Source organism: Chelonoidis abingdonii, chromosome 12 (genome assembly GCF_003597395.2).
Source record: "Chelonoidis abingdonii isolate Lonesome George chromosome 12, CheloAbing_2.0, whole genome shotgun sequence".
Lineage (NCBI taxonomy): Eukaryota > Metazoa > Chordata > Testudines > Testudinidae > Chelonoidis > Chelonoidis abingdonii.
In genome coordinates, this window is record NC_133780.1 from 4289159 (window position 1) to 4300676 (window position 11518).

The following is an 11518-nucleotide window of genomic DNA, read 5'->3' on the forward strand; positions in this document are numbered from 1 at the left end:
AGAGGGGAAGTATTGCCTCTTTGAGGTGCCCAGAGGTGTGTGTAAGATTTTCACAGGTCACTGGGTGGGGGCTTGAGCTGGTTTTGCTTTACATTGTCGGGAAGGGACCCCTATGTACTGAACCAAGCCCTTGCTGCTATCAACTCGGCCTGGAGGATTACATACACATAAACCTGGGTTGAAGCCTAAACAGGTCTCTTGCAATAATTTAAGCTCTGTATTGCAGGTGACTGATGAATTGTTACCTTGTGTTGAAAAGGCTGCCTGGGGTTGCTGCAGATACTCACTGAGGGCACTGCACCTTGGAGAGGAAAGTCTGAACAGGATCCTACCTCAGTTCAGCTGCCAAATGGGTTGCTTGGGCCCCACGGCCTCAGAGTAGGTGAGGTCACAGTCTGGCTGTTGCAGAACAGTGGGGATCCTTGGGGTCCAGGGCACTAAAGTAGTTTCTAGCAGCGGACTGATGGAAGGTTCAGGCATAGCACAGACCCTGTGTGTCTGACACTGCCCTGCCCCTACCACCAGTATAGCTGAAAAATGGCGGCTGGCTGAGCAGTTTATGGACAGAGGGTGATTCTTAGTGGCTAGCAAGTGCAGTGGATTCCCAGAGCAGTGTCTGCAAAGATTTTAGGATCAGATTTTTCCAAGAGGAGGTCTCATAGCATGCTCAGAATTGTACATTCAAGGATATTTGGGGTGGGGGGAATCCCGGACAAAGTGGGCATTTTCTGTAATATTTTTCACGTGTGCCTCAGTTTCTCTCTGCATTGCTACCCAGCGGGTGCAAAAGGATTAAGCCTGCTCTTGGAGGGAGATTAAGAGACAGGTGGTGTTGGAGTCACACAGCTGCCTGGGGAGGTATGAAGGGGTTATTAAAGGACTGGTAGAAAACAACCCAGATCAAAGGAGAATGTGGAAAGGCAATGGGAACCCCAGTGACCATGATGTTCAAACAAAGGAGATGTCCCCTGCCACCTCTCAGAAGGGAAGCGGCAAACAGGCCCCAGCTAGAGAGCAACGGGTGATGACTCAGAGAAGGGCTGGACTCTGAAGAGACAGAATTTTGCACTTGAGACTCATAAGAACATGGAGCAAAAATAGATCCCATACCAGCTCGGCTGGCTGATTGGTCACTGGGGGCCAGCCTTAACCTTTGCGTCCCTATGCTGCCCTAAAGGCTTTCAGATTCTGTAGGCAGGTAACATAAATTGTTACCTTGTTTTGAAAAGGCTGCCTGGTGTTGCTGCAAATACTCCCTGGGAGCAGTGTGTGCTGCAGGGGTACAGTACAAGCCTCTCATAGGAGTCTGGATTCGGTGCAGGGAGCCACAGAGAGAGACAGGGATCGTTGGTGCTGAAGGCCCAGTTCTGGAGTCTTGGAGGCCACGGGCCAGGCCCAGCCCACTAAAGGCTGGACATAGACCAGACCCTGTGGATCTGTGACAAGAACTATTGTGTGCTCAGATTTGGGTGCATAAATGGTAAGCAACTACCAGATGTGGGAATACAAACTGGCACTTCTTCACCTAAATCTCCCACAGAATTAGAGGCTATAGCTGAAAGTGGGGCCGGGTGAAAGAATGTTCAAAACTCTGCCTTTGAGAGGTGACCAAATGGCATGTAGGTCTCCAAAAGTGACATTGGGGCTTTACGACTTTTAATTTTCAAATTGTTCCTGAGAGCCAAGAATGTCTGCTCACACACGGTGCCCAGGAGGCAGCCAGCTCGTCGTGAAATCAGACCCAGATCCTGAGGAACAAGTGAATGGATCTGGCAAAACAAGGAGCAATGATCTCAAGTTGCAGTGGGGAAGGTCTAGGTTGGATATTAGGAAACACTATTTCACTAGGAGGGTGGTGAAGCACTGGAATGGGTTACCTAGGGAGGTGGTGGAAACTCCTTCCTTAGAGGTTTTTAGGGTCAGGCTTGACAAAGCCCTGGCTGGGATGATTTAGTTGAGAACTGGTCCTGCTTTGAGCAGGGGCTTGGACTAGATGACCTCCTGAGGTCCCTTCCAACCCTGTATCATCTATGATTCCTTGGCAAATGGATTTGTCTGAGACTTCAGAATTCTTCAATTAGCAAATCTGTTTTTTTCTTTTAGAAAAAAAAACAACCAAAGGTGCTTGCTATTTCAGTTATGCAAGCGCAGCTTACTGGTGTGACTGCTTATTTCAGGGCAACTTTCTCACAAATCTATTTAGCTACCTACTGCCTTGCAGGTTTCTGAAATAGTGCGGTTCCCTTTGATCATCCCACAGCTCTCCCTGTCAGCAGCATCTGTCAACTGGAACCTGGGGAACAAAGAGCAGGAGGGAGTCACTATCTCCATACTAGCTTCCTTCATCTGTACTTTTTTACAGAGCCCTAGTTAGTAACGTGCCTCCCAGAGTGGGGAAGGAGCTGGAGAGGCTCAGTTCAGTGCTGGAAAACACTTGTCCACTTTCAAAATCCACTGCGATGATTGACCAACACTGCCTGTGGGTGTGTTCAAACCCCACTGCTGGGGAGCCAAGTCAAGGAGCCCAGCAGCACCCGTGTGGTTCTGTTTTGTACAACTGTGTCATCTGCACTGAGTGGTGTCTGAAGTGGGTGGAGCTTAGTTGGTGGGTGGGGCTTGGGAAAATACCACCACTTTCCCCACCCCCATTGCAGCCCTGGTGAAGGTAAAATGTGCTGCTCAGCAGGAGAGGGGACCCTGACCCTCCATTAACGAGCACATTGCTGGACAAGGGCCACCTTACTCAGGCAGAGCAGCACAGCTGAGAGCTAACATAGGCGTGAACAGCTAAGTGCCTCTTCAGCAAGACAAGGATTGTGCTTAAACTAGTGTCTTCCCAGACATGCCCATTCTCCAAACAGACCCTGGCCTGACCTCCCTTTATCCTGTGGTCTTGCAAGCACACGAGGGCTTGAGACTGACCATCTCTCCATGGGGAGGACTCTGCCTGGTGCTTAACTGTACTTGTGCTCACAGACAGCCTCTGCTCCTGCTAGCGCTAGAGAGCACTAACCTTGTGTTCCCACTTGTGCACCAATCAAGACACACTCAGTTTCAAAGCAAAAATAGGAACCTTGAACACTCACAGTGTTTCATTGAACGTGGAGCCGTCCACCCAGGTCCATTTCCTCTCTGGGGATGTAACACTGAGTCCAAGCCAGACCAGGTTCAGTTGTGGAATACTCAGTACATACGCCTGTAAATGACAGGATGGAGGAGTCTGGGTGAATATAACCTGCTGAATTCTCTGGCTTCTTTGCTCTCTCGGCAAATGAAGGAAGAGAACCTGCTACACAGTTCTGCAATAGATATAAGCCAAATTTCTGATGTTTCCCTTTCCCAGTCTCACCCCATCCTTCCCCTCCACATATCAATGATATTTTAATGTGCTCTGGAATAGATTTTTCTTAAGCCAAATGTCATACTGCCGGGGCATTGTTGTTTTGCTGCAAGCCCATTGTATTACATTATGACTAGTGACACTCATCTCTCAAGTATCAGGGGATAGCCATGTTAGTCGGTATCCACAAAAACAACAAGGAGCCCAGTGGCACCCTAAAGACTCACAGATTTATTTGGGCATAAGCTTTCATGGGTAAAAAACCCACTTCTTCTCAACGGGTGGGTTAAGCCATCTTTATTTGCTGTACCATCTCCTCCTTGTCTTGGATCACCGGCATCTGAGTGCTCTTCGCTGAGCAGTCCTCACGACTCTCTTTCCACATTTTACTTTCTTTAGAGACTCAGTAGCACTTGTTCTTGTGCAGCAGGCAGTCAGCGGGGCACAGTTTGCATCCACAGCCCTCTAGAAAGAGACACGGAAAAGGCAGCATTAAATAGGCTGGAAGCTTCTGAACAATGCTGAGCTTCCCTGTGTTCATGAGGGGCCTTCAAACGATAAACATTCTCAGCCAAGACATTTCTCTTTATTCATTGTTTGTTTGAGGAAAGGTTCACTGGAGGTGTGGGTCAGGAGAGAGGTGCTCTGGCAGAGCTGTAATGTGAATAGGGATTCATAAGCTCAGGCACACAATTCAAATTTTCAGGCTCAGTATCACACGATGCATTTCCCCCCAAGGAGCACCGAACCGCTGAAATGAAAGACACGACAAAACTGTCACCTTCTCTGCTGAACCACTTCTGGAGCACTTTAAAAGTAGAAGGAGGGAGGTAAGGATTCTTGGAGGAAGTTCTGGCTTCCCAGAGTGCTCTCAGACAATGGAGGGCTCTGTGCAGATCTCTCTCTCTCACACACACACTCCCCCACCACCACCACCCCCTACCCCCCTTATGGTTGCAAAGTCAAGCATTCAAAGGAAAATTAGGAAGTGTCAGAATTAAGGTTGCCTGTGCAATCTTTATGGGGCTCCCTTGTGCATATGCATTATGATCCAGTTCGTAATTACATAGTCAGTTTTCTGTACTGGCCCCTCCTTCATTCAGGGCACGTGACAGATGGTGCTGCTGACTTACTGAGCAGCTATTCAATATTTTGTTTTCTTCTCATTCAATGTGTAGCCCCAGTACTACTGCGCACTATTCAAAGTTGGCTCTGAAGACAGAACTATTAATTTCCTCATGGTCTTTCCTCTGGCACACAGCTCTATAGTATCTGAGTGCATCACAAAACAGTAATGAATTTTCACAGCACCCCTGAGAGATCAGGGGACTGCAATATTTCCATCTCCCAGATGGGGAACTTAGGCATGGAGAGTTTGAGGTCAAAAGTATCCACTAACATTGGGTATCCAACTTGAGACGCCTAGACTCAGCTCCTGACAAGGTATTTAGGCAGGAATTAGACACCTAAATGCCTTGATTTTTCAAAGTACTTAGTGTTCTCTAATACTTCATATGTTCAGTGCCCAGCTGCCGTTGATTTCAATTACAGTTGCTCAACACTTCTACAGTTCAGGCACCCAATGAATGAGGAACACAGAGCGACCACCTGTAAAAGGATTGGTTTAAGTAACTCTCTCCCAGCACCGGCCCCAATATTCTCTCTCCCCCGCCTTCTGGCTCTTGTCCCTTCTGCATTCAACTCAGGCAATTCCTCCTCCATGTTGCCAGGGCTCAGTGGGGTACACAAAGCACAGGGGAGACAGGCTCCCCGCTCTCAGTGCCACTGTCAGGCCCCAAACCTTGCCTGCAGAAGCTCAGGGATGCAATTGCACAGGAAGTCCTGCTACTCAGCCCCCTGTAGCTCTGGGGCTAAAATTTGGCCAAATTTGAGTGGATATTCACAGGTGCATCAAAAGGCAGACAGATCCCTGTTTCGTAAGCCACCTCCTTGCCAAATGTCAAGCCTCTATTCCAAAGCATGGGGACAGGGCTGGCTCCAGGCACCAGCGCAGAAAGCAGGTGCTTGGGGCGGCCAATGCAAAGAGGTGGCACGTCCGGCTCTTCGGCGACAAGTCCCTCAGTCCCTTTCAAAGGAAGAACCTGCTGCCGAAGAATGAAACACCATTACTATAGTATTTGTGGTCTCAGCTTTTTTTTTTTTTCCCGCATGCGGCAGCAAAAACACTGGAGCCAGCCCTGCATGGGGACAGCACTAAAACTTCTGAAAGACAAAATCTCCAGAATTTTTTGAACATGAGGAAAACAATGTATTTTCACTAGCCTGGTTCTCAGAAACAGCTGGACAGTTTTGGCTTAAATTAAAAAAAAATTAAAAATAAAAATCAGACTGAGGCAGACCCCTGGCATGGAGAGGTTCAGCCCAAGCATTTAATCTTCAGCAAAAATATAAACAACTGAAAACAGTCTCTTGTAGTGGGAAGTATTAAGTTACATTTACAGATATGTTAAAGTAATGTTATTTAGGCTGCAAAAGTGAATGGCTGAAATCTAGAAAGTGTAAGAAATCAGATTTCCCAGGCAACTTTTAATAGGCCTTTGTAAAACATTGATTCAATCTTGAATGGCATGATCACATTCTGTTTTTTCCATGAGACCCTGCTTCATTCAGTGCATAGGATGACAGTGGATGGGTCGGATGATTTTAAGAAGAGTAAAGATGCTCTCGTGTTGAAAGCACTGGACTGGACTCTGCCACAGACCTCCTGTGTGATGTTCAGCAAGAGTCTAATACAAAAGGGCAGAGTTAAGGTTTTATAGACAACTTTAAATCTGTCATTCACTAACTTCTGAGTTCTTGACTTTGCAGCCAAAACATTCTTTTAATGTAGTTTTTTTTATATAATAGAAATTTTATTACACTATAAAATATGCCTGTTTCAAAAACATTGGAAGTACTTTGAATGACCATTAGATGTCACTCCTACTACTTTGTACAAACAGCTGAAAACCTATTCATTAGAGCTGCTTGAAAAGTGGGACCTTCCAGACAGAAATTTTCAGAGGGTTTTCCCCTTTTTTTATTTTCTACCTTTTTTTCTCACTGGAGAAAATATGAGGTAAGATAAAATGTATAGGAAAGTGGGGAAAAGGCCATGATTTTGAAACAAAATATTTAGTTTATCTCTGAAAATTTCCCCTTTAGAAAAATTTCAGAAAATTTTAAAATAAATTTTGCCATGGAAAAAAATGTGACAAAACCCTCTTTTTGTTTAAAAATCAGAAAATGTTCAGCCAGTTGTAGTATTTATTTTGCAGCCATCAAACAGAACAAAGGACAAGAAAAATAAAGACGGGAAGATGAAGCTCTGGCACCTCTCAGCTATGTATAAGTTATCGTGACACAGTAGCTGAATTTTCAATCAGCGAGTTTGGAGTGAGCGTTCTTCCAGATGGACACAACGTTGCAAAGGATAGCAAATACAGTTACCTGTTGAGTTGTTGTCTGGCTTTGGATACAAACTTTGATTCAAGCAAGACTGGGAAACCTTCAGGCTGGAATTACATTCAATTCCATTTGCTGTTCTCTGTCTTCACAAGGAAGTGTAACAAAAGAAAGAAGGTACAAAGTATCAAGTCACCAAATACCCTCAGAGATCTATCGAGTTAGGATGGGGACAGAGAAGTATGAGATGAAATCTTGCTCATTATCCATTGTAAGGTGCAAAAATGTGGAATGAACATCTCACAATGGTGCTGTTACAGCCAAATAATGCATGTTTCATGTATCAAGCTCTCAACTCTTTCTTTACGTAACACGCCTGATATCCATGGGAACGATGAAATGCCTGGTAATTTATTCAGAAATGTTTTGGAGGCCAAAAAGTAGAATCTAAATGGAACTGCAGAGGAAGAGGAGAATTCACTGAGCCAATGAATCTGAGGTGTTGAGATACTCACCCCAAACACGATCACATCTACTGCCAGGATGATGTTCCCAGCCCATCCAGGCCAGAGAGCCAGCTGATGCCAGTGCAGGCACTGAGCGCTATCTGCAAGAATCAAAACTTTGGGTAAAGATTTATAAGAAAACATGGAATCTTGCTCTCCTTTGAAGGCTGCACAACTTACTTCATATGCAGATAAGGATTAAGTTCAAGCTCATGGAATATGAGGAGGAAAATGATCATGCACAGAGTTTAAAACTCTGAGGCCACATCACCCTCACAAGCGCAACATTAATTGTCTAACTAGATGGAAGTAGTGGGAAGCTGAAGAAAATGCCAAAGCCAAAAAGATTAAGTTTGCTGTCAGGATAGACTAAGGCTGGGTCTACACTAGCAACTGAATGACAAAACTTGTCTTTCAGGAGGTATTGAAAAAAACACCCCCTCCAAAAGACAAAAGTTTTGCCAAGGACAAGCTGTCATAAACAGATAGCTAAGGGTTAATGTTTCTTTTACCTGTAAAGAGTTAACAAAGGGAACCAAACACCTGACCAGAGGACCAATCAGGAAACCGGATTTTTCAAAGCTCTAGGAGGGAATTTTTGGGTGTGTGTCTTTTGTCTGTGTCTCTGTTGCTCTCTCGGCTCTGAGAGTGATCTATCTCTAGGCTTTCTAATCTTCTGTTTCCCAGTTGTAAGTACAGGTATAAGACAATATAGGTTTTTATATTGTTTTTGTTTTTACATGTGTGTAGTTTGCTGGAATGTTTAATTGTATTTCTTTTTGAAGGCTATTTATTCAATTTTTTCGTTTTAAGCCATTAATCCTGTATATTGTCCTCTGATACAGAGACCGTTTTTATGTCTTTTTTCTTTCTTTTTATAAAGCTTTCTTTTTAAGACCTGTTTGATTTTTTCCTCTGGTTAAGGCTAATGAACGAAGGGAGGGGGAAATCTCTTTGTGTTAGGTTACTAAGCTTGAATTTGTATAGCCTCTGGTGACAGGGGAAGAGACACTTGATCTCTCCGGTTGTTTGCGTTTCAAGGAATTGAAGCCAGGGTAATCTCCTAGTGTACCCAGGGCGGAAGATCTGGGAGGAGGTAAAGAGGGGGAAGGGAAGTGGTTATTTCCCTTGTTGTGAGACTCAGGGCATCTGAGTCTTGGGGTCCCCCAGAGAAGGTTTGGGGAGACCAGAGTGAGTCAGGCAACTGAAATTCCTGGCTGGTGGCAGCGCTATCAGATCTAAGCTGGTAATTAAGCTTGGAGGTTTCATGCAGGCACCCACATTTTGGGCGCTAAGGTTCAGAATTGGGACTTATGCTTTATGACACAAGCACCAGGTGTGAACAGCGCTCCTGCTGACAAAGCTAACGCTCATTTGAGGTGGTAGTATTTTGTCTTCAGGAGAGCTGACAAACAGTGGCTACGCTGTGTGCCTTTCAGTGGCACAGGTGTAGCGACATAGCTGTGTCGTTAAAGGCTGTGTAGTGTAGACATAGCCTGAGAGAGAGGGGTGTGTGTGTGAGTGTGTGTGTGTTGCTGACTGGATGGGTCATTAACAGGACTAGCTAAGGCTGACCCATATCAGTGGAAATTCTGAGAAGACAGTGAAAAGCCCAGTCACCAGCGCACTGACACCAAGCAACCAATGATCCAGAGGGGGGAGGATTTGCCCACCTCTCAGCAGAGAAGAAGAACAGAATCCGCAGCTTCAGGACAAAGGACTGGGCAGAGTAAGGGTAAGTGTGGGGTCTGGAAAAAGCTTGGGCCTCTCTCTCACCTAGGAACTGACTGAGGAAGAATGTCAAAGAGAGAGAAAAAGTCTGAAAATGGAGTTCATTACTGCTTGCTTGGTGAATTGTAGCCAGACAAGAATGGTCTGTGCTTTAACCTTTATGTCTCTCTGCTGACCTAAGGACTTCCTATGCTGTGTTCCAGTTGACTAATAAATCCTACTCTGTGTTGAAGACACTTTTTGAGGTGTCATTGGGGTGAAAGTAACTTAAATTTCTTCTTCTTAAAAAGAACAAGAGTACTTGTGGCATCTTAAAGACGAACACATTTATTTGGGCATAAGATTTGTTAAAATAAAATAAAATTTGTTAGTCTCTAAGGTGCCACAAGTACTCCTCGTTCTTTTTGCTGATACAGACTAACATGGCTACCACTCTTAAATTTCTTACAGGTACCATCACATTGCAACCCCTCCCTTGGGGTGCTCAGGGCAGGGGGTTGCAATATGACAGGACCTGTAAGAAATGTAGGTGTGGGATGGCGTATGGGGGCTCACAGCAGGGAACTGGAGTTGGGAGGTGTATGGGTGGGGGCTCAGGGTAGGGAGTTAGGGGATGTGGGGGCTCAGGGCAGGGGGCTGTGGTTGCAGGAGTCAGGGCAGAGGGTTGGAGTGTGTGTGGGTGTGGGGGAGCTCAGGGCAGGAGGTTGGAGGGTGTGGGAGGCTCAGGGCAGGGAATGGGGAGCTAGGGGGAGATCAGGGCTGGGAGTGCAATAAAACAATAGGATAATCAAAAATTTAACAAATGGAGGAGCAGGGGCGCCACAGATGCTCCTCACTGGTGCATCATTTGCTCAAGGGCCAGTCCTGATTCTGCCTCTTTAAATGGTAGGACACTCTGTGCTCAGAGCCCAGCCTCACTTTCCTTGTTCCTGCTTGGTGCCAGAAGAATCAAAGTCTCACACAGCAGCTGGCTGTGATTAAATCAGCTTCCTCACTCCGGGCTGCAAATTTAATTCACTGAGTAACTGGATTCAGGCACAACTTGCAGCTTCTATGTGTGAGTGGGAAACCACATAGGAAGTAAAGACATGTGGCCCAGCAGGCAGCCTGCAAGCCAGACACACCTCATGGTGACCCCCTCGCTAAGCTACTAACAAACTGCTTCCCATGATCAACTCCACCTTCTCCAGAGAGGCTGCTTTCCACTGGGCGTTTCCCACACAGGTTCTCTAGCCAGAGGAGATCCCTTGTGCACAAGTGCAAAGTTTGAGCTCGAGGGCTGTGACTTGCCCATGGTCGCCCAGGGAGTCTGGGGCAGAGCTGGAAGCTGAGCCCACATCTGCTGAGTCCCAGCCCAGTGACGTAACTTCAAGGCCAGGTGTGTGCTCTCTCTCTCTTTGGATTTATCTTTGTAAATCCATCAGTCTCTCCACCCATTGAGTAACTGACTCTACAAGGTTCAAGGCAGGAATGGATCATGCTGCCCATCCTCACTTGACTGGGTGCTGCATGGTCTTGCCCCCATTCCAGTTCTTTGGCTGCACTCCCAAGATTGCAGGAATTGCCAGACCAGGGGTCCCGCTACCCACTCTCCTGTCTGTGACACTGGCCAGCACCAGAGGAAGGATCAAGATACCCCACAATTCTAGGATAACCTGTGCCCAGGGGAAGGTCCCTCCTGACCCCACTCCACCACCTCCTCCTTCCTTGGTCCTTCATCTTCTCCCCCTTGGACCCACAAGGGTTTTGTTCATGGAGCCCCCAGTGTCTGGATTGGCCTCTCTCCCACCCAGGGCTTAAAGGAGCCTCTCAATCCACCTTCAGATCCCTCTTCAAACCCCACTTCACAGAGCCATCTCCCATCACCACCCTTTGCTCTGCTGCTACTGGCTACTCCCCCGGGGCCAACCTCAGTCTCGGGTTTCATGACCTGCCCTTTTATGCTACACAACACTGATCTGGCATCTTCCTGTCGTTACCCTTTGCCCATCCCCTGCAGCCCTGCTCATCTCAGCAGTGGGTGAGGCTGGTCTTTAGGACACGGGCAGAGCCCGGGGAGTAGGAGGTGAGAGCAGTAAATGGCAACACCCAGCATGGACAGGAAGAGCTGTTCTGAACTAGCCCGCAGGATCAGAGGATGCTGATGGTGTGAACAACCCTCCTGATGCTTCTTGACCAAAGACAATTTCCTGTGAGAGCCCCTGGGTCAGGCTTATGCACACTTGTTTGCTGAAGTGACTACAATCAATTTCCAGCAAGCTCTCTGGCTGGCTGCAATCCTCCCTAGTTTTGAACTGCCTGCACTAATTCCGAAACCTTTCCATTGACCTGCCAGATCGTAGGTCACTGATGTATAAACACTCAGAGGGAAAATCCCCACCCTGCAAAACAACCTTAACTCTGCCCTCTTTGAGCCCTGCCCCTGTATGCCACTAACACGTTGTGACAAAGTTCCTCCTCTGCCTTGGTGGATCCTGCACTTATTTGCAGATTTGCTCACCTCAGTGATCTTCCCCACAGTCTGGGTCAACTCCTC

General features: G+C 46.7%; 1 pseudogene; it reads right to left on the reverse strand.

Annotated features, from left to right (window-relative positions):
• Positions 1-2168: 2168 nt before the first annotated feature.
• LOC116829204 (killer cell lectin-like receptor subfamily B member 1B allele B) lies at positions 2169-7395 on the reverse strand (annotated as a pseudogene).
• Positions 7396-11518: the final 4123 nt, after the last annotated feature.